Here is a 20,733-nt window from a genome sequence, read left to right as displayed (position 1 = left end):
TCCATATCTTATTTTTTTCTTAATGCTAAATCCATTCAAGCTATTTATTTTGTACTATCGATCCAGTAGTCTTTGTACAGAAACATATCTTAATCTTCGTTCTAAATCTATGTTGCATGATGTCACTTGACAGCAGACCTATTCTCACAAGGCACAAATATTTACTGTCTCTAAAATATATATATTGTGCAAACATTGTCAAGGAAAGAGAACAGTAAGCATCACTGAAGTTCTGAATTTAAAATTTCAACCTTGGTGAAATCAGAAATAGCAAGTCCAGTTCTCTTTGAAATGCATATGTTGTACCTCTCCCAATTGGTGTCTGTGGATAAGCTGTACTTTCCTGCCGTATCTGCAAATGTAAATGCAGATTTTTAGGCTCCTTTTCTGATTAGAGAGAATAAGCAAGAAAAACTGATAAAAACAGATTATAGGTAACAAAACCTGATAAAACCAAAAAAAGAACCTAATAAAAAACAGATTATAGGTAACAAAACCTGGTAAAACTTAATGGTGAAATTTGCTTTGAAACAACAATATCCACATGTAAAAGAAATAGAGACGATATCTACTGAAAGTTCGCTGCAAATGGAAGAACTTTTTTTCATTCAGGTGTTCTTTTGATCATTGGCGTACCTTGGACGATCATTGGCGTACCTTGGCCTCAGAGCAGGGGCTCACTATTTTCTAATTCACTAACAGAACTCCGGAGCCAAAATTAGTAAATGGATGTTCTCCAGGTTAGGATACAATACTGCTAACTATATTTGCTACCCCACCTCAACGATCACACCTCAGAACCTGCAACCCGAATACTCGGAACCGGTTTCTTTTTACTTTGTCACTAATAGTGTGTTAATTCACCACTGTCTAACCCCTAGCCCTGTACCGTTTTTCATTTTTGATTGTTAATTCACCCATATTATCCTGCACACCAACCCAGCCAAGAAACATAGCCAGCAAACAAAGCAAGAATGCAGAACATGTAGTGTGGTTAACTGATAAGATTGATCAAACACCATTAAAAGACATTCTTAAAAAAATAATGTCGAAGTAGGCAATGAACATGAAGAGTCGGTCAACACTTACGTATAAATTCTAAACATGGGAGAAAAATTAGTTTCATGTGAAAACTGAAGGGAAGGCACATGATGTGAACTTCTGACAATATAAACAATATTCTCATTCATGAAATTCTGAAGTTACCACCGCCTATACGAATAGGATGGCATTGGTTAGGACATTAGGTACACTGTACTTTCAAAGATGAACGGAAAAAATACAGGATGAGAGAGATACCTTGTCAATTGAACAAGCTCAGCCAAGATAGTTAGATGAGATCTCCTAGTTCTCTACAAAATGCAGGGTGAAAAAAATAAGCAACGCTTGTTATAGTTCTCAATTTCCCAATATGAACTAGAAATGCTAAAATAGCCCATCTGATGCTGAAAAATATACAGACAGATGCATGAGAACCCGTTCCTTAAACAAACAGTATGAGAATGTGACGACGGAACAAATTTTATCCTTATACAAATACTATGAGCATGTAATTCCAAAGTAAACACACACTTTGCCAAAACAATAGAAACAATATGGGATATAATGCCAAAATAAATCCACATAATGCCAAAACTGTAGGATCCAAAAAAAAGGCAGTCACCTGCGCAACTAAGCAATGTGAGCTATCCTCGAAGAGCCACAACTTATCCGCTGCAAGAGGAAGAACACTACTGGCTGCAAGAGGAAGAACACTACTGGTCACTAACCAGCAAAACAAATCCTAATAAAATCTCTGCCAAACAGGCAAAAATGGACCTAGGTAATCATCAGAATCGGGCAGGGAAGGAACCAGCAAAGGTAGCACAGGGCTAGGAAAGGGACCAGAACAATACACTCTTCAATGGCACGCCGGCGGCCAAGGTGAGGGCAAGCAAACCGCACGGCCAAGACGTCACACCCTCGAACTACCTGCAAGACAACTAATGAAAAAGGAAAAGAGGGGAAGTGAGGACCGGCCAGAAGAACGCCTCGAAGGAGCCAAGACGGGATCGCGAGGACCATCACCTGACCGACGACGAAGGTAGGGATTTGGGACAAAGGTAGGCGGCGACCAAGGGGAGAAAACTCGGGGAAGGAGCAGAAAAGGGGAAAACAGAGGAAGGAGACTACTGTTTCATTTCTTAATTTTTCGATGCCTCTCGGCTACACGGTTCGGGCTTATATATGCCGCAGCTTTACCACACACGCTATTACACTCACAAGGCCCACGGCCCACACGCACACCTAGGCCCAACTGTGAAGAGTCATCAGCCACTAGGGCGTTCCTTGCCCTGTTCTGCTCCTTCAGTCTCTATTGTCTCGCCTGATGGAATAGGGGCGATGACAGTGCTCCCTTCTTGAGAAGTTGCTTGTCCCCAAGCAGCCGCATGTGGAAACCTTTTCTGCAGCGCTTCATAATCTTCCCAAGTAGCGAATTCTCCTGGCAAATCTGACCACCGAATTAGTACCTGAAGCAGAGCTGTATTACCTCGCTTGACTAACCTGCGATCCAGAATTTCCGAGGGAGTGAGTTCTTCAGTGTCTAGTCTTGGCAGCTTCGGCAAGGTTTTGAACACAGGAGTATGATCAGGCACTTGTTGTTTCAACTGAGAAACGTGAAACACAGGATGGATTTGTGTATCTGAAGGCAGGTCCAACTTATATGCTGCTGGGCCAAACTTCTCTAAAATTTGGAAAGGCCCAAAGTATTTAAAAGCCAATTTGGGGCAGGGTCTGTTCACAAGAGAAAGCTGTCCATAGGGTTGTAGTTTGAGGAAAACAAACTCCCCAACTGCAAATTCTCCCATGGATCTATGCTTATCAGCATCTGCTTTGCATTTTTGCTGGGCTCTCTGAAGATGCAGTTGCAAGTGTTCTGCGTAAGCTTGCCTGTCTTGTAGCCACTGTTGGATGTCAGGAGAAGCATCCTCTGGGGGTCTAAGGAATTGTCCCATATGTGGCTCTTGCCCATATAAAGCTTTGAAAGGAGTGCACCCCAAGGATGAATGATAGGAGGTGTTATACCAGAGCTCTGCCAAGGCCAACCAGTTGTGCCATTTTGTAGGTGAATCATGAACAGCACACCTCAAATACATCTCCAAGCACTGGTTCACTTGTTTTGTTTGCCCATCTGTTTGTGGGTGTCTGGCTGTGGACATTTGTAACTTAGGGCCCCAAATAGATAACAACTCCTTCCAGAAGTGGCTGGTGAATATTGTATCTCTATGGGATGTGATAGTTAATGGCATGCTGTGAAGTTTCACCACCTGCTGCATGAATGCTTGTGCTACAGTAGCAGCTGAATAAGGATGCTTCAAGGGACTGAAGTGGTTGTATTTAGAGTATCTGTCTACTACCACTAGGATGACATTATATCCACTGGATTTAGGCAAACCTTCAATGAAATCCATACTTACATCCTCCCAAGCTCTTGTTGGTATTGGTAATGGGTTTAGGAGACCTGGGTACTTGCAATTTTCATGTTTTGCTTGTTGACAAATCTGGCACTGTTGGACAAAGTTCTGAACATCTTGCTTGATTCCCGCCCAGTGAAACAACTTCTTTACTCTCTTGTATGTGGCCTGAATACCACTGTGCCCTCCAATAGGAGAATCATGAAATGCTTCAATTAGTTTGGTATGTAAACCTGAGTTAGAGCCCGCCCAGACTTTGCCCTTGAATCTGATTAGTCCTTGAGAAAGGGAAAGCCCAGGCTCATCTTCCGCAGTGATTGCTAATTTAGTAAGTAGTTCCTGGGCTCTTGTATCTACTGCATAGGAGTTAACCACTTCTTGCAGCCAAACTGGTTGAGCAGTGGATACAGCCTGTATTGCAAATACATGTCCCACTCTCGACAAGGCATCAGCTGCTTTGTTCTCGGTGCCTTTTTGTATTGAAATTTAAATTGGAGGCTAGCCAATTTAGCCATTGCTTTTTTCTGCAATTCGGTATGGAGCACTTGATCTTCTAAGTTGCACAGACTTTTATGATCAGTTTTGATGACAAATGGCCCTCTGGTTAGGTAGGATCTCCATTTATCTACTGCCATCATGACTGCCATGAATTCTTTCTCATATGTTGGTAGCTTCTGATTTTGCACTCCTAGAGCTTTGCTGTACTAGGCCACTGGGTGTCCTTGCTGACTCAACACAGCCCCAATCCCAGTATCGCATGCATCAGTCTCTACTATGAAGGATTTGGAGAAATCTGGTAAGGACAGCACTGGAGTGGACACCATTGCTGTTTTCAACTTGTCAAAAGCATCCTGGGCTTCCTCGGTCCATTGGAATGTCTTAAGCTGCAATAGAGAGGTCAGGGGTTTGGCAAGAATTCCATAATGGGCCACAAATTTTCTGTAATAGCTTGTAAGCCCGAGAAATCCCCTCAATTCCGTGAAGTTGGTGGGTTGGGACCATTGTTCCATGGCCTTGGTTTTCTCAGGATCGGTGGCCACTCCCTTGTCAGAGATTATATGTCCCAGGTAGCTCAATTGCTGTGTAGCAAAGCAACATTTACTCATTTTGCATATAGCTAATTTTCTCTCAAAGTCTGGAGCACTTGTCTTAAGTGTTCTTCATGCTCCTCCAGTGTTTCACTGAACACAAATATATCATCCATAAAAATGAGTACAAACTTCCTAGCATATTTTTTGAAAATTATATTCATCAGACACTGGAAAGTAGCAGGTGCATTTGTCAGCCCAAAGGGCATTACTCTGAACTGATATTTCCCACGGTGAGTTTTGAAGGCAGTCTTTTCTTCATCCGTTGCCACCATTCGGATTTGATGATAACCAGACCTTAAATGCAATTTAGAGAACCACTTGGCCCTAGCAATTTCGTCTAACAGCTCATCCACCACAGGCATTGGAAATGTGTTCTTTATTGTTAGTGTGTTTAGTCTTCTGTAATCCACATAGAACCTCAAAGTCTCATCCTTCTTCCTTACTAGCAAGACTGGGGAAGCAAAAGGAGACATACTAGGTGTGATGAGACCAGTAGCTAGCATCTCATTTACTTGCTTTTCTATTTCATCCTTCTGCTATGGGTTATACCTGTAAGGTCTGACATTAACTAGTGCACTGCTAGGTAAAAGGGATATGGCATGGTCAAATTCCCTATGTGGTGGTAACTGCTTTGGGTCCTCAAACACATCAGCAAAATCTTGCAGAGTTGTTGAAATGCAGGCTGGCACTTCATGATTCTCGGTGTGCAAAGTTGGGGAGACAACTGCAGTAGCCCAAATATCATTCCCTTTTTGCCATTTGAGAATTTGTTCCACAGTGATAGCTTGAATCTCAGTTTGTTGTTTCTCCACAATGCCCTCCAACCTGATCTGTTGTCCATTTCTGTCAAACTGTAGCCACTTCTCTTCCCAATGACAGACCATAGATCCCCACTGGGCCAACCAATCCATTCCTAGAATAGCATCATACCCTCCCAAGTCCACCACCTTCATATCAGAAGTGAAGGTGTGTCCATTAATGTCACGACCGGTTTTCCAATAAAAATGTTTATTGAGAAACCAATCTTTTGAGTCCAGTATGAGAAAAATCCTCCTTACCGGTAGACAAATTCTTGATACAATAAGCCAGTAGCATAAAATATATTACAGGGTCGAGCTACGGTTGCTCAACCAAATTATTACAAGCACGCCAATAATTATACATAATGGCGGACATGACACAGTGGTGTGGAGGCATACTACTGACTCGAGGATAGGGTGGTGGTGGAAAAACACAGCGGGGAGTGAGATACATGACTCTAAAACTGGCATCTCATCGAGCGTCGAGGTGAGGCTCGATGAATTTATTTGGTAGCGGAAGCGGATATAATACAGTGACCAAATCCAGGGTCGCACGAGACTGACTGGGATTCCTCTAGGCGTCGGACTCGCTATCAAATTCTTCATCCATGAGATCGCCTTCGTCAGCATCTGGCCAAATCAACAAGCCAGGTGAGTACTTTGAAAGTACTCGCAAGACAGTTCGGACGTAAGATATAACAAATGCATGCATGGATGCGTCATGATTAATTTACCAATGCACATTCAAAATTTAGCAAGCAAGGTAAGTAAAAAGGGAATCGGCGGTAGTCCGCCTGAAAACCCAACAAAAAGAAAATAATAGGAAACCGATCGGGTGTCTGAAGCGACGCCTCAAAGGGTGAACAAATAAATAAAGATCATGCCGCAGTCGGGCGTCTAAGCGACACCACGTAAAGGGCTTAAACTGAAAATAAAAGACATGCGTGCCACAGTCGGACGTCGGGACAACATCACAGAAAGGGCTTATATTGAAAGTAAATAACAGTACTGCCGCAGTCGGACGTCTGAGCGACATCGCAGAAAGGGCTTTTATTGAAAGTAAATAATAACAATGCCATAGTCGGACGTCTGAGCGACATCGCAGAAAGGGCTTTCATTGAAAGTAAATAATAACAATGCCACAGTCGGACGTCTGAGCGACATCGCAGAAAGGGCTTTTATTGAAAGTAAATAATAACAATGCCACAGTCGGACGTCTGAGCGACATCGCAGAAAGGGCTTTTATTCACAAGTAAGTAATACTCATAATAAATATTCAATTCATGATAATAAACGGGTTAGTCCATCCACAGGAATAAACATTTAACCGGACTTAGCACTCATGTGATTCACCGGAGTCTCTGTCATCAAAACTGACATTTGTCAGGATAAGATAATACCGAACTTGGACATGGAATAGACGATTCAAAGGAATATATGACTCTGCAGAGTTTGTACGAAAAATTTTCCCACAGCCAACGGATTTCCGTAGTCACGAAGGACTAGTTCCGTTTACGGTATTTCGGAAGAAAACACAGCTAACCAGTACACACCCATCCTACCTCTCGATGCCAGGAATCACCCTAGACATCGTCCAAGAAAAACTTTTGAGACGGGGAGATCACAATCTCGAATAGCATGGGATCAAATTTATATACGCACGCTCTAAGGGGTGCCCCCCTCTCGGTCCCAACCGGAAACACCCATGCCCCCTGACCGGATGACTGGCTTTAATCCAGGGCCATGGAACCATCATCACGGCCTCTCCTTTTGGTGTGTACCAAGAAAGCGGTTTGCAACTTACTAAGCCATATTCCTTGCGGAAAACATGTGGTAGTACAGGGAAGGAAAAGTGGAAGGAACTGGATCGATACGGGTTGACACTGAAGTCATATAGTCTGGCATAAGACTGGCATGCTGCAACACTGCCATCTTACCCATCCTCATGCCAACACATGGCCATGCATACTCACATCCATCCACTTATGGATTTTCGAAACTCACTTGCCTCATCGTTGCATGTAACACGACATTCGTCGGTATGCTCATCAACATGCCATGAAACTACTTAATGCAACATGCCAAAACAATCATCATATCAAAAGTTCAAACATGCTTGCCTGGTTCAGAGTAGTCGGAGCCTAGCTCGGTGAAGTTTGCGGTTCCGTCACCTCCTTCGGTATCTACGGTATAAAGAAAACACACGCGCTAACGTAAATACCGAGAGGTGCACAAAATTATTCCAAATATTTTTTTCAAATAAATCTGATAAAAAACTAGACAAAATTCTAAAGAGGACAGAAAAAGAAATCAATCAAAAAATATTTTTGTTTAAAAGTTATAAGGGTTTTTGTCCAGGGACTCATCTGTAATGAAACAGAAAGTTTCCAGGGTTTAACTTATAAAAACAGAAAACGCTTCGATAAAGAATATGCCGGCCCAGAGGGATGACGTACTTTGGCAGAAGACGTTTTCAGAAAACGGTTCGTTTAAAAGATCAGAGAGGCTGACAGGCGGGTCCCGCCCGTCAGGTTTGAAATTTCAAAAGAGGCGGCAGAGCTCGACGGTGCCCGAGAGCCGCGGTGGTCGCCGGCGGCGATCCACGGTGAGGCAGGGAGATCGGAGAGTACCTCCGTGTTCAGGGCGCCATTCCACATCTGTGGGAGGTGGTGGTGGTCGCCGGCGAGTACCACGTCGGCGGCGACGCTGGCTCCGGCGGACGGCGATTCGGGTGGTTGCGGACCTCGTCGGAGAGAGCTGTGAAGATCAAATTGGAGTGGGGGTTAGCCTAGTGGAGGTGGTACGGGGCTACGGGCAAGAGCAGGGCGGCGGAGGAGTTCTCACCAAAGAGAATGTTGCCGGAGCCCGAGGCGGACGGAGGTGGCCGGAGTCGAAGAAGAAAGGCCCCTCGAGGCTCTCCCAGTGGCTAGGCGGGGTCTAGTGAGGTGGTGGAGTTGTGCGGGGGCGAGAGCAAGCTCGGGGGTGCTATTTATAGCCGGCCCGAGGCGGTTGCCGTGAACGGATAAGTCCGGCGGGTGATTACGGCGGCGCTGTGGCGGGACGGTCGGCTTAGGAGCTTGAGCAACGCCTAGGTGGAGCAGTGGTGCCATTACAGGGTCCAACTCAGCATGGGAGGGAGGGTTACGGCCTGCCCTCGATGGAACGGCAGCACGGCCCGTTGGCGGCAGAGAACGCGCTCTGCGCGTGCCAGGCCACGGCGATGGTGCTGCATGTGTGCGCTGGCAAGGAGATGGCCACGCGGAGCTACCAGGAGGATTGGGCGGCGCCGAACGGCGTTCTGCCGCGGTGTTGCCCCCTGTCGGCCGTTACGGTGGTTCTGCCGCCACAAAGCACGCCGGCGCAGGCGGCCCAGGGCGCCACCGACGCCAGGAAGGCGCCAAGCGCGTGTGTGAAGCTCCGGACAAGAGGGAGGGGCTGCGAGCATCGAGCCAAATGCACAGTGGGCATGTGACTGAAGTTCTGTCGGGGAAACGACACTGAAACTCTGAATTTACTGAATATGAACAAAAACAGTGCATGCCAAGTGTTCGACAGAATGACTCTGGCATGTAGGGATTTTTCCTTGAGCTGATTTTTGGTGGAGAGGTCTATCATTGCAACTAGAGGTTGCCTGAATTTTGGTGGAATTTTTGGAGAAGTGTAGATATGAATTTCACCAAATTTGGCAAATCTGGTCCAAACTTGCAGAGACTGAAATTTGAAAATTTTGAAAAGAGGGATAGTGGATCAAGATGGTTCTGGGTTGTGGGTACCAAGTACTATCCAGGAGAGTTGGTTTGAGGTCAAAAATCAATTGCATCTTGGTACTTGCTTTGAAAATCACTCAGGCTCAAAATAATTGGCAGAAATGATTTGAGAGATAAAATAATTGAAATAAAATCCAAAACTTGTTTGGACTTGTTGAGACAGAGAATTTAGATTGTTCAAAGGTGGAGGGAGGGATTTTGAGAAGATTTACTATAAGAGACATGGTAAAACCATGGGTGGTTTTCAAGATAAGAAAAACCTCAAAATTCACAGAGTTCTTTTTATAAGAAAAAGAATAATTTCCAAAAATATACTTTGAGAAGGGAACCATCAGAGAAAGAGTTTTAAATGATCAAACACCATAGTTTGAAGAAGATACAAAAATAAAAATCCTTGCCAAAGAAGTTTTTAAGAGGAAGGTTTTCTGGAAAAAATTTAAATGGCCTCTTTTCAAAAACCAACAAAGTTTTTGCTGAAAAACCAAATAAAAATTTTGGAGTGTCACAATTAATCCACCAGGGTAAGCCCACCATCTCAGTTTCACACTGAAGCTGCTCCCCATTTGCTACTTTGACTTGTAGGGCCTTATCAAGCATAGTGACTTTGTGTTTCAGTTTGTCTGCTAATTGCCTGTCAATGAATGTGTGAGAGCTCCCGGAGTCCACTAGTAACAACATGACTTTGTTCTCTTCAAGTGCTCTCAGCCTGATAGTTTTAGTGTTTGCAGACCCTGATATGGCATTAACTGAAAGATAAGCAGCCACTTCCTCTACTGCTTCTTCAGTCGCAATGGCATTTAGAATGTCATCTGAAAGCTGCCCTTCAATTTCCTGAGCCTCCAAAGCCTTGAGCTGTAAAGGTGGTTTGTTTGCACATACGTGACCTTGACTGTATTTTTCACCACAACTGTAGCAAAGCCCATTTGCCCTAAGGAACTCCTTGAGTTGTTTTGCTCTCCACAAGTCTCCTGCTGCAAATTGAGGCTGAGAGGAATTTTCCTGACGAGGTGCAGTGAATTTGCTTTGTCCAAACTGCTTCTGAACTTTGTGGTGCTGCATTTTCTGTCGTTCTAGGACGGCCTCCTGTACCAGTGCATACTCGGCCGCTAGGACTACCGACTGGGGTAACTGAATTTCCACTGCTACTCTTATTTCCTCCTTCAATCCCAACACAAATTGAGTCACCAGCATTGTTTCACTGATGCTCGCATCGTATAACCGGACCTGATACACAAGCTAATTGAACATGGTGTGGTATTGGTGCACAGACTCTTCCTGTTTCAGCAATAGAAGTTCCTTCAGACAGTTGCGGTGCACATTGAGGTCGAACTCCTGCAGTATTGCTTTTCTGAACCGTGGCCAATCTGCGCAGGCATCTGTGTGTTTGGACGCCTGATACCAGTGTGCCGCGTTACCTTGCAGGTGCAGAGAGGCCGACATCAGTTTGAAGCCATCAGGGATCCGGTACAATTGGAAGTACACTTCACAATTGTCCAGCCACATACGAACTCCCTCTCCATCGAAGCGTGGGAACTCCATCTTCGGCATCCATGGTTGCTTAGAGTTCTGTTCGTTAGTAAGGCGCGGTGATGGCGGTGCTCTGCCCGGGTCGAATGGTCGACGAAGCGGCGGTGGCACCTGGGCGGCTGAAGAAGCTGCTGCCGTAGCTTGCGCTGCCGTCGGAGACGCTGCAAAACAGCCTGGTTGCGCCAATCGATCTAGATCCGTATCCTGAGTGCTGTGCGATTCCTTAATTGCGCGCGCTACATGGACTTGCTCCTGATGGATTTCCCCAATTGATGTGACCGAGAGATCTACCTTGGTTTGAACCTGATCCAGCCGCTGAACTTGCTCTGCAAACTTCGCGTCCAGATCGTCGAGCCGTGCACTGATCTCATCGATGCGCGCCACTCGCTCGCCAATTCCCTTTAGAGCAGACAGCTCCTTCAGCACCCGCTCTTCGAAGGCCGACATTGTTGCGATCAGATGCTTCGTCTGCGCGCTTGGCTTGAACGGAGCCGTCGTAACCCTCTCTGAACCAGACCAACGCCGATCTCGGATTTACAGGCGGCCGCCGAAGCAGCTGCACAACCGATCGGTCGATGTTACAGTCTGATCTCGAGGAAGCGGGGTCAGCGGATCGAACAAGGCAAATATGATACCAATTGTAATGTCCTTGCCTTCGGGGATGAACCCTAGGGATTTGGGACGAAGGTAGGCGGCGACCAAGGGGAGAAAACTCGGGAAGGAGCAGAAAAGGGGAAAATATAGGAAGGAGACTACTGTTTCATTTCTTAATTTTTCGATGCCTCTCGGCTACACGGTTCGGGCTTATATATGCCGTAGCTTTACCACACACGCTATTACACTCACAAGGCCCACGGCCCACACGCACACCTAGGCCCAACTGTGAAGAGTCATCAGCCACTGGGGCGTTCCTTGCCCTGTTATGCTCCTTCAGTCTCTGTTGTCTCGCCTGATGGAATAGGGGCGATGACAGAAGAACGCCTCGAAGGAGCCAAGACGGGATCGCGAGGACCATCACCTGACCGACGACGAGGAGGAGATCACGGTGAAATCCCCTAGTACCCTCGTCGGTGCACCCGGGCTCGAGCTCGGCCATGGCCGCCGCCGCGCTAACCAACGCGCCCACATGACCCGGCTTGAGCTCGTCCATGGCGGCCGCCGCGCTCACCAATAAGCCGTCACGCCTGGATCCTGCATGCCCCTCGACCCCGACACCGGATCCGGCACCGCCATGATCCGCTCGACGCCGAGGGGGAGAGGGCCGAGCAGCGGTGGCTCCCCTTCGGGTGACGCAAGAGGATGAGCGACGTGGGGAGGGGGCCGATGGGGAGGGAGGCAGGCGCGGGTCAATGGGGAGGGAGGGAGGCAGGCGCAGAGGAGAAAGAGAGGAAGGAGAGGGGACGGCGTGAGTGCGGGAGGAGCAGGACGGCTAGGTCGTCTCCACGGGAGCGGCTGGCTTTTATATCCCTGGGTCTGAAATGACGAAAATGCCCTCGGCGGGCCAGCGAAAATACAGGCGGTGGCACACTGGAAAGGATGCCGACGAACAACACAAGCCACGATCACAGCCACAGTCGCTGACCGGCGTGGCCCACCAGCGAGTGACCCCACACGTCAGCGAGGCAGAAAAGTAATTCCAGAGTAAGAAAAGTCAGTAAGGAAAACCGAATGGAGGTTACTATTCATCACTATTCATTGTAGCAGTGATCCGACGGCCGATATCATCTGAGGGCGTGATCGGACGGCCCAGAATTCATCAAAAAACTGATCCGACGGCCAGAAATCCCGAGCGGGGAGGAGGCTGGGTGGGCACTGCTATGCTTGTTTCTGGATTAGCTATAGGATAAATTATACCCACCTTCACAAGCTTTAACATTTCTGTTCTTATCACATCCTTCATTTTAGGATTCAAGTGACGTTGGTGATTGACAACTAATTTGGCATCGGGCTCCATATTAATCTTTATGCATAGTCTCTGGGACATTTGTCTCCGTCATGTTTGTCTGATGGTCGCCATGTATATTTGTACTAATTGAGCTATGTTTATTTAAAATAAATTGTGTGTTTACTAAAAAAGTCATATATGTTTCATAAGTCTATATAGATGAACAAGGTATAGGATAACCTACATCAGTGAATTATTTCATTTTTTCAAAAACTCAAGAAGAGAAAAGGGGGGAGAAAATATGTTTTTTGATAAAGGACATTTCATTGAATTGATATATCAAGGTAATACAACCGTATCCAAAGAATGTCCGGCCTTTACATAGCACGATGCACACATCCAACAAGTCCAATGCAGCCAAAAATAAACATCTTATTATAGCTAATAGATCAATGCAACCTATGGTGGGTTAGATCCTATCTAAAGATTACACCACCGTGTATGGAGGGAGAAAACCGCCTTGGCCGTATGCTTCAGCCATGTAGACGCCATCATAAAAAGGTCCTTGTGCTCCAGCCACTGCAAGATAGACCAAGTACGGAGCCATCACATACATGCATGGATAACCTTAAGAATCACATCATTCCTGGTAAGCCACGACGCCCAGCATAAGGCAGCCGCCCCCACAAGCATATGTGCTCTATCAATACCCCGCAACCAATTGCCAAACATGTTACGTGCACTACATGGGGATATAGATTTGAAGCTACTTGTACAATGGCCCACACTGCACCAGCAAACTTACACTCAAAAAATAAGTGTTCAATAGACTTGTCATGTTGGCAAAAGACACATCCCTTGCTACCTTGTCAATTACATTGTGCCAGGTTATCTCTAGCTAAGATGACCCCTCTTTTTAGAATCCAAAGGAATATCTTCACTCTTAGAGGAATTTTGAACTTCCGCAATTTTTTGTTATCAATCGGAACATCACTATGAGCCAATGCATCATAGAAGCACTTGACTGAAAACTAGCCGTTCTGATGCAAATTCCGCTAAAACTTGTTTGGTTCGCTTGATAGCTGAATGACCTCTAGACAATTGAGTGATTCATTTCATGCTGACAGGCAAGGCCCTAAAAGGTCCCCATGGGATGAAATATATGGGGTTTCTTGTCCCAAAACTTGTTTGATCGTGACTGATTATGTGTGACGATCATGTAAGCTATGGTATTGCACCAAAAGTGGGGTGACACCCAGCCAGGTATCTTCCCGTAATCGAATCTGAGAACCATCCGTAACCGAGAAAGAGCCAAATTGAAAAAAGAATTCGTTGGTCTTCATCACGCCATACCAAAAGTGTGAATCACTTGATTTTCAAAGAACTTGACAAATGATATCATGTCTCACTTGTTACAAATGATATCATGCCTCACTCCATTTAAAATTGGGAGACAAAATATGTGGTGCATGTACAACTAGTTCTGAAAAAATCCTTATTTATTTATTGGCCCTACTATGGTAAATTTGAATATCTTCATCCCCTAGAAATTTGGCCCCAGAAATGACTCTCCCTAGCTAGGCGAGCACTTTATTGTCCTCCCTTAGATGCAGCCATATGTGATGGGATCTGCACTACAGGAAAAATGATGTCTAGAGACGTTCATTTTCATAGCTAGAGACGCGTTATTTCATCTCTAGGTAAAAATAGAGACGATTTAGTAAAGCGTCCTTGGAGCGTCTCCTTACGGACCGTCTCAAAACGGATAGACACGCTTGGTTAGCGTGTCTACATGATATGAGATGCTATATTGCGACGTTCAAAATCGTCTCTACAAAAATAGACATTCTATAACACGCCCGTATCGCGTCTCTACTCATGTGGGCCTATTGCTTATAAACGCTATGTTGAGATGACATATTCGTCTCTAAATATGATTAAGTTTTTTGTGTCTATGGAATATTTTACTTTAATCATTTTTTGATAATTAATTTTACTTTGTATTCCCCATTTCAAATTCAGTTACCTTAATATGATAGGGATGCATGTGCAAATTGATCAAATATCACTATAAAAAGGCATCAACCCACATCACCAATTGCATTCACAAGCAATCCATTCTCACAATTAGCATCCTTTGTAACAAATCTATGAACAAATACATACGTTTGTGTATGGAGTTCACAACTGAATCAAATCAGACATTCGTATGAAACATGTAAATAATTAAGAGAATATAGTACAAACTAGAACTAGGCTTTCCATACATTATACATAATATGTGTTCATTTAAAGACTAATTCTTGCGTAGTTGCTGCTTGCTCCTGCAATGTGTTCCGATTCTAAATTCTCAGCTACCCTGAAAGAAAAAATTTAACAGGGAGAAGTTTAGAACATAAGCTTTTGGATTAGAGCAAGATAAAGTGTTCTTTGATAAAACTATGAGAGATGTACAAATGTCTTGAGGTTGTCTTGGAGCAGCAATGTCTTAGGTTGTGTTGGAGTGGTCAGCTTTGGCTTTTTGACCTAAAAACCCAAGATACTTCACCAAACATAATGCCTACAAATGTATTTTCTTGATGAGCTTAGTAACACGGGAAGTTATACACTTGATTGAATACCACCTTGCTTGGTCGCATTGCTATTTCAAGCATGAGCATTTTCCGATTCTTGACCACCATCTGCTTTCTACATTTGAGGTTCAGCTCAACTGTAAGTAAACTTATACTCCCTCCATTCCAATATAAGTGTCTCGACTTTGTACTAAATTCAATAGTTCCACAACACCATAAATTTCACCAGTCTCAAATACTTGATGATCGCAAGGTGCACAATATGAATATTTCACACCCTAAGCTATATACCATGATATAAAATATGCATTGAAAATACATTAGTATGCAGTACTAGAACATCAAGAAAAATTCTCTATGGGTTAATCAGATATAAGAGAACATTCAATTTGCTCTCTGATAAAAGGCATTTAGCTATCACCCGACCTCGCTAGTGAAAGCAATCATATAAGTCATTAGCAATTTCATTTCTATATTGCTAGTAAATGTACTCAACCATGCATGTTGCCGCACGGGGAAGGGGACTGCGCGGCGCGCGAGGTGGGCATGATGCCGGTGTAGATTGAATCTGGAGGTTGGGAGAAGGCGGCGTACGTGAGGAAAATATTTGGGATTAGATGGAGCGGGAAAATCGAGAGACGCGGGAAGTCTTAGGCGGTAAAGAAAATCTAATTTGCCGCGTCAAATTTCATTAAGCAAAAATAGTTTAGGAGCCCCAAATTTGATAAAGCGAAAAACAAATCCTAGGAAAATGTAGATTTCACTAATTAACCATATATGTATATACACATCCAGTGTAATATTCACATTATTTAATAAAAAATTATAAAGCTCATGCAGTGATAGATCAAACAGGCGGAGTGGGACTCAGAATAATAAGGGTGACTCCTCAAGCAGTGAGTGTGACGCGGGGCAACCTGATCATGGAAATGGTCATGGAAACCTTATCTTTTCGCAACAGTGGCGCCATCCTCGACATGCCACTGTAAACTTCTAACCCTTGCATATCTATGAGCCAGAATGGAGGCACTGAGCCGGCCCCCACCTCTCTAACACCGGGAATGCAAGCGGTACCATCATGAGCTTATCACCTCACATAATTACTCAACCACGTGTTTGAATTTTAGCATGGTTGATTTTAATAGCTATCCAAAGTATAAAAAAATATGGTTAAAAAAATAGATCAGCATACTAAAACGTCTCAAAAATTGTGTATACATTAATTAAAAATGCATATTTATATTTTAAATGTCTAGTTATAGAAAAAACATTTGTGGCGCTCTGTAACGTCTCTAGCCTCCTGATGCTCACGAGCTTAGAGACAAATACAAAGAGCGTCTCAGGAAAAGCGACCATACGCGGCTATTTTGTTGTAGTGCTGGCAGCATGCATGGGTATTTATTTTGGACCCATGTGACATGGGGAATGTTATTTGAATGGAGGTTAGTTTTGCCATTTTAAAGAAGGGTCTGTATGTCACATTTAACCTGATGTTCACTATGTTTGTGGTCTATTTTTTTATCACAACTTTTTTTTGTTCTTTGTTGTTGCGTTATTTGTGAGAGTTTAAATATGACATCCTACGAAAACATCTAGATATGAATTAAACAAACTGTTTAAAGAAATTACATACTTGATCGAAGTATATGGTCCATGTAAGTCCATGCATATGCATAAGTGTAATTTTTGTCCGACAAAGTTAAAAGTTTGAACTAAACAAGGAGAACCAAGGTACACATAGCCAATCTCCAACTGTAGGTCTGTACAATGATAGGCTGGACTTTCTAGGATGTTTATCTTCTTATTTATTGCGTACGCAAGGACAAGAACATTCAGCTGCATATAATAAGCATATAGAATAAAAAAAAAGTATATAAGCAATTGGTTTCACCATGTGCCTCAAACGCACTATATTTTTTTCAATATTCCCTCTGTTTCTTTTTACTCTGCATATAAGGTTTGATCAAAGTCAAGCTTTGTAAAATTTGACTAACTTCATATTAAAAAATATAAACATTGACAATATGAAATCAACATTATCAGATGCACCACGAAATGCATTTTCATACTATATAGTTTTAATATTGTAGATGTTAATATTTTTATATATAAAATTTGGTCAAACTTTGTGTAGTTTGACTTTGACCAAATCTTATATGCGGAATAAAAAAAACGGAGGGAGTACTACAAAAAACTGATAAGTATTAAAACTGTTGCATACTATTGTTCGAAAAAAAAGGCATATCACTAATATGAATTAACTCCTCAGGATATAAGCTAACCAGCTACAAAATATATCTAAATCGTAGTAGTAACCAAACATGTTTAACTAATTTTCATATAGCAGTGGCAATTTAATGTTTTTTGTGACGTTTCCCTGTGCCGCTCTTGCTGTCTGGCTGCTGCCCTCTGCCATGCTTCCTCTTCGGCTGTGGCGCCGGCGCCGCTGCGGTCTGCCGCTGCTCGCGTGACTTGTCCACCATCTTCTCCATTGCCGGCGTCGCGTAAGCGCCCGCTGCACGCGGCCGCCACGGCAACAGCCACGGCCACGACTGCCAGGCGCCTTCCCCACCGTGGCGGCGCGCTGCTTCCGGTGCGAGCTCATGCCCGACAGGATGCGCGCGTGCCCAAACTTCTGGTACTACTGCCTGTCTTCCACGAGACCGATATAGTCGTGCATTTCGTCCTCCAGCTCCTCGCAGTCAAGGTCTTTGTGAGCGCGCGCCCAGCACTTCATAGCCGCCACTCGTCTCCGCAGTATCCGTCCACCCTCCGCATGTTCTCCGCGATCGGCCGCCTCGCGTGCCGCCGCCATGTCTTTGGTTGCCGCCACCCGAAGGCGCTCGCGCTCCACCTCCATGGACGGCTCCACCTCGGTCACCTCGACGGGCCTCTGGACCACCGCGTCGTTGTCGGCGTTCTGGGAACGGGGGTCCCCAGACTTGCCTGCCTGCGGCCTGCGGCGTGACTCAAATGGGGGCCCAACACGGCCCATCTTTATCAACACAAGGCTCAAGACCCTCGCGAGGGGCCAAGCCTCGCGAGGCGGACGACACGGTGCATCCTCAGGCGCAGCCTCATCAGGCTGGCTCGCGAGGAGGCGGAGAGTTCAAGGCGGGGTACCTCGTGAGCTGCCCATGACGTAAGCCATGACGACTCAGGGTGCCAGACGGGTGCCAGCGCGCGCAGCGTCCTTCTTTCCTCTTTGGTGCAAAGGGGGCAAGCGCAGCCGCAGAGTACCGAGGCATCAGGCAAAGGTTGCCATTTCGGTGCAACGAGACCAAGACCAGGAGGACTACGAGACGGAGGTCACCATGGAGCCCAGCACGGCGTCATCACCAGAGCCTTTGGCAGGCGGAGACTGCTTTTGTCAGGATAAGTGTACTCGTTGTTCCCCTTCAAATTAGCCCGCCGTTGTTGGCTCCCTTCTCGCTCAATATTTGGGAAGAGGATCAGGGCCTCTATAAATAGGACTAGCCACCCACATAGCAAGGGGTTCGGTTGGATGGTTCGGTGAGAGAGGATCATCTCATCGGAGAGAGAGAGAGAAAGAAAGGTGACTGAACTCCTCCTAGCAGTTCATCACCTCAGCTGAACAGACCCTCGCGAGGCTGTTCTTCCTTGTATTGTTCATCATCTCCAGCCCCAGAGGCAATCCACAAACCACACACTGGAGTAGGGTATTACACCACAACGGTGGCCCGAACCAGTATAAATCTTGTGTCCCTTGTGCAATTCTTTTAGTAGTTTAGATCCTTGCGAGACGGAGAGGTAGAGGGCGTGATCTCCGCGCGCACCCCAGTGTTCGAACCTTAAGGGTCTGCCGGAACCCACGAATCCGACATTTGGCGCGCCAGGTAGGGGTGCGCCGGAATTCATCTTCCACCACTCCGCTCTCCTCCGACCGTCGCATCCATGTCTGGCGCTCGTCGGGCCAGCGCCGAGCGCCGGGCCGCCATCGCTTCCCGCGTCGCCCAGACGGCCCCCGTCAGTGGGCGTCCTCGTCGTTCCCCGTCGCCCAGACGGCCCCCGTCGGTGGGCGTCCTCGTCGTTCCCCGTCGTCCGCCGTCAACGCCGCCACCGGCCCGGCGGGGGGCGAGCAGCAGGCATCATCTCAGCACCCGTCTGTGCGGCAAGACGGCCGCACCGCTACTCCATCGCTCGCACCAGCTGGATCTTCGTCCCGCGCGCTCCGCGCACCCTTGAAGGCTCGAGCTGCGCTCATCGCGGCAAATGAGCTCCTGCGCTACCGCCCCGTCGACGACGTCTACGAGGAGTGGCTCGACCGCATCGCCGAGCTCGTCCGCGCCGCAGGGGGCTCTCCTGCGCCATCCGCCCCGCTGCGCCGCACTCCGCCCCGCGCGGGCAATGAAGCTCCGGGGGCGTACCAGCCGCCTCCTCTCCAAGAAGACGCCATGGCTCCAAGGCGCGTGGCCCCTGGGCGGAACCCGCTCCGCCAGGTGCCAGCGCAGCCAGAACGGAGCTGCCAAGAAGTCCCTCGCCCGCAAGGAGCTGCCCGGGCGCTCCCTGCTCCAGCTCCGGCACGCCAAGACCCCGCTCTGCTCCTAGCTGCAGCGCGTGGGGACCCTCAAGACTGAGCTCTCCACCAGCCGAAGCCTTTCGTGGCCACCGCGGGCTGCCGCGCCTACACCACCAAACTACGCAGCGTCGCGTGGCCCGGCAAGTTCAAGCCAGACCTGCCTCCTCGCTACGACGGCACAACTGATCCCGCAGAGTTCCTCCAGCTCTATGAGCTGGGCATCAAGGCTGTCAGCGGGGACGAGAAGGCCATGGCGAACTGGTTCCCCATGGCGCTCAAGGAAGGAGCTCGCACCTGGCTCCTGAATCTGGCTCCAGGCACGATCTCCTCCTGGGACCAGATGCGCACCCGCTTCATCGCCAACTTCCAAGGTACTCGCGACCGACCACCCGCCGTGAGCGACATGCGCCGCATCAAGCAACAACCCGGAGAGACCCTGCAAAAGTACATCCAGCGCTTCAACAGCGCGCGCCTCAAGATCCCCAAGGTGTCCGAGGAGGCCATCATCTCGGCCTTCTCCGATGGCGTGCGCGACGTCAAGATGAAGGAGGAGCTGGCGATGCATGAAGACCTCTGCACCTCCCTGGAGCTGTTCAACTTGGCGAACAAGTGCGCCAAGGCTGAGGAGGGACGTCTCTCCCTCCTCGAGCTGCTTGCCGCGAACCCAGAAGAGAAGAAGCCCAAGGCCAAGGACGCGAAGCGCAAGGGGTTGTCGTACTCGCAGCCGAACCAGACACCAAGCGGGGCAAGGATCTGCCCGACTCCTCCAGGGGCAGCCGGTACTGCGTGTACCACGACCTCCACACCCACAACACCAACGAATGTCAAGAACTCCGCGTCGTGCGAGAAGGAAGGATCGGCCGTCGCCCTGACCGTGCTGACCGGGGCTACGGCCGAGGAAGAGGAAGAAACCCAGGACGCTGGGAAGATCGCGGCCCACGCCAGGGGTGGCGTGACCAACCTCGCGAGGATCGCTGGCGGGACCTGCCTCGCAAGGGGGACTGGAGGGATCAGCCTCGTGAGGATCGCCCTCACGGCAACGCGGGCCTACCTCCGCTGCCGCCTCCGCCAAGAAGGAACGAAGACTGCCACCAA

General features: G+C 47.1%; 1 long non-coding RNA gene and 1 pseudogene across 4 annotated transcripts; both read right to left on the bottom strand.

Moving 5' to 3' along the window:
* Positions 1–315: 315 nt before the first annotated feature.
* Positions 316–1,937, bottom strand: LOC125540054. Of its 4 annotated transcripts, XR_007297158.1 has the most exons (5): positions 1,819–1,937; positions 1,664–1,737; positions 1,300–1,352; positions 1,090–1,212; positions 316–352 (listed from the first exon to the last, which is right to left on the bottom strand). It is a non-coding gene; the product is annotated as an uncharacterized LOC125540054 (long non-coding RNA). The 4 variants fall into 4 exon arrangements; XR_007297150.1 differs by lacking the exon at positions 316–352 and having other exon boundaries at positions 1,034–1,212; positions 1,819–1,932; XR_007297157.1 differs by lacking the exon at positions 316–352 and having other exon boundaries at positions 1,034–1,212; positions 1,896–1,911.
* Positions 1,938–17,452: 15,515 nt separating this feature from the next.
* The window catches only part of LOC125533204, a 6,133-nt pseudogene continuing 2,852 nt past the window's right edge, over positions 17,453–20,733 (bottom strand).

The sequence above is a fragment of the Triticum urartu genome, chromosome 1, assembly GCF_003073215.2.
Source record: "Triticum urartu cultivar G1812 chromosome 1, Tu2.1, whole genome shotgun sequence".
NCBI lineage: Eukaryota > Viridiplantae > Streptophyta > Magnoliopsida > Poales > Poaceae > Triticum > Triticum urartu.
This window is presented reverse-complemented; position numbering and strand designations above follow the sequence as displayed.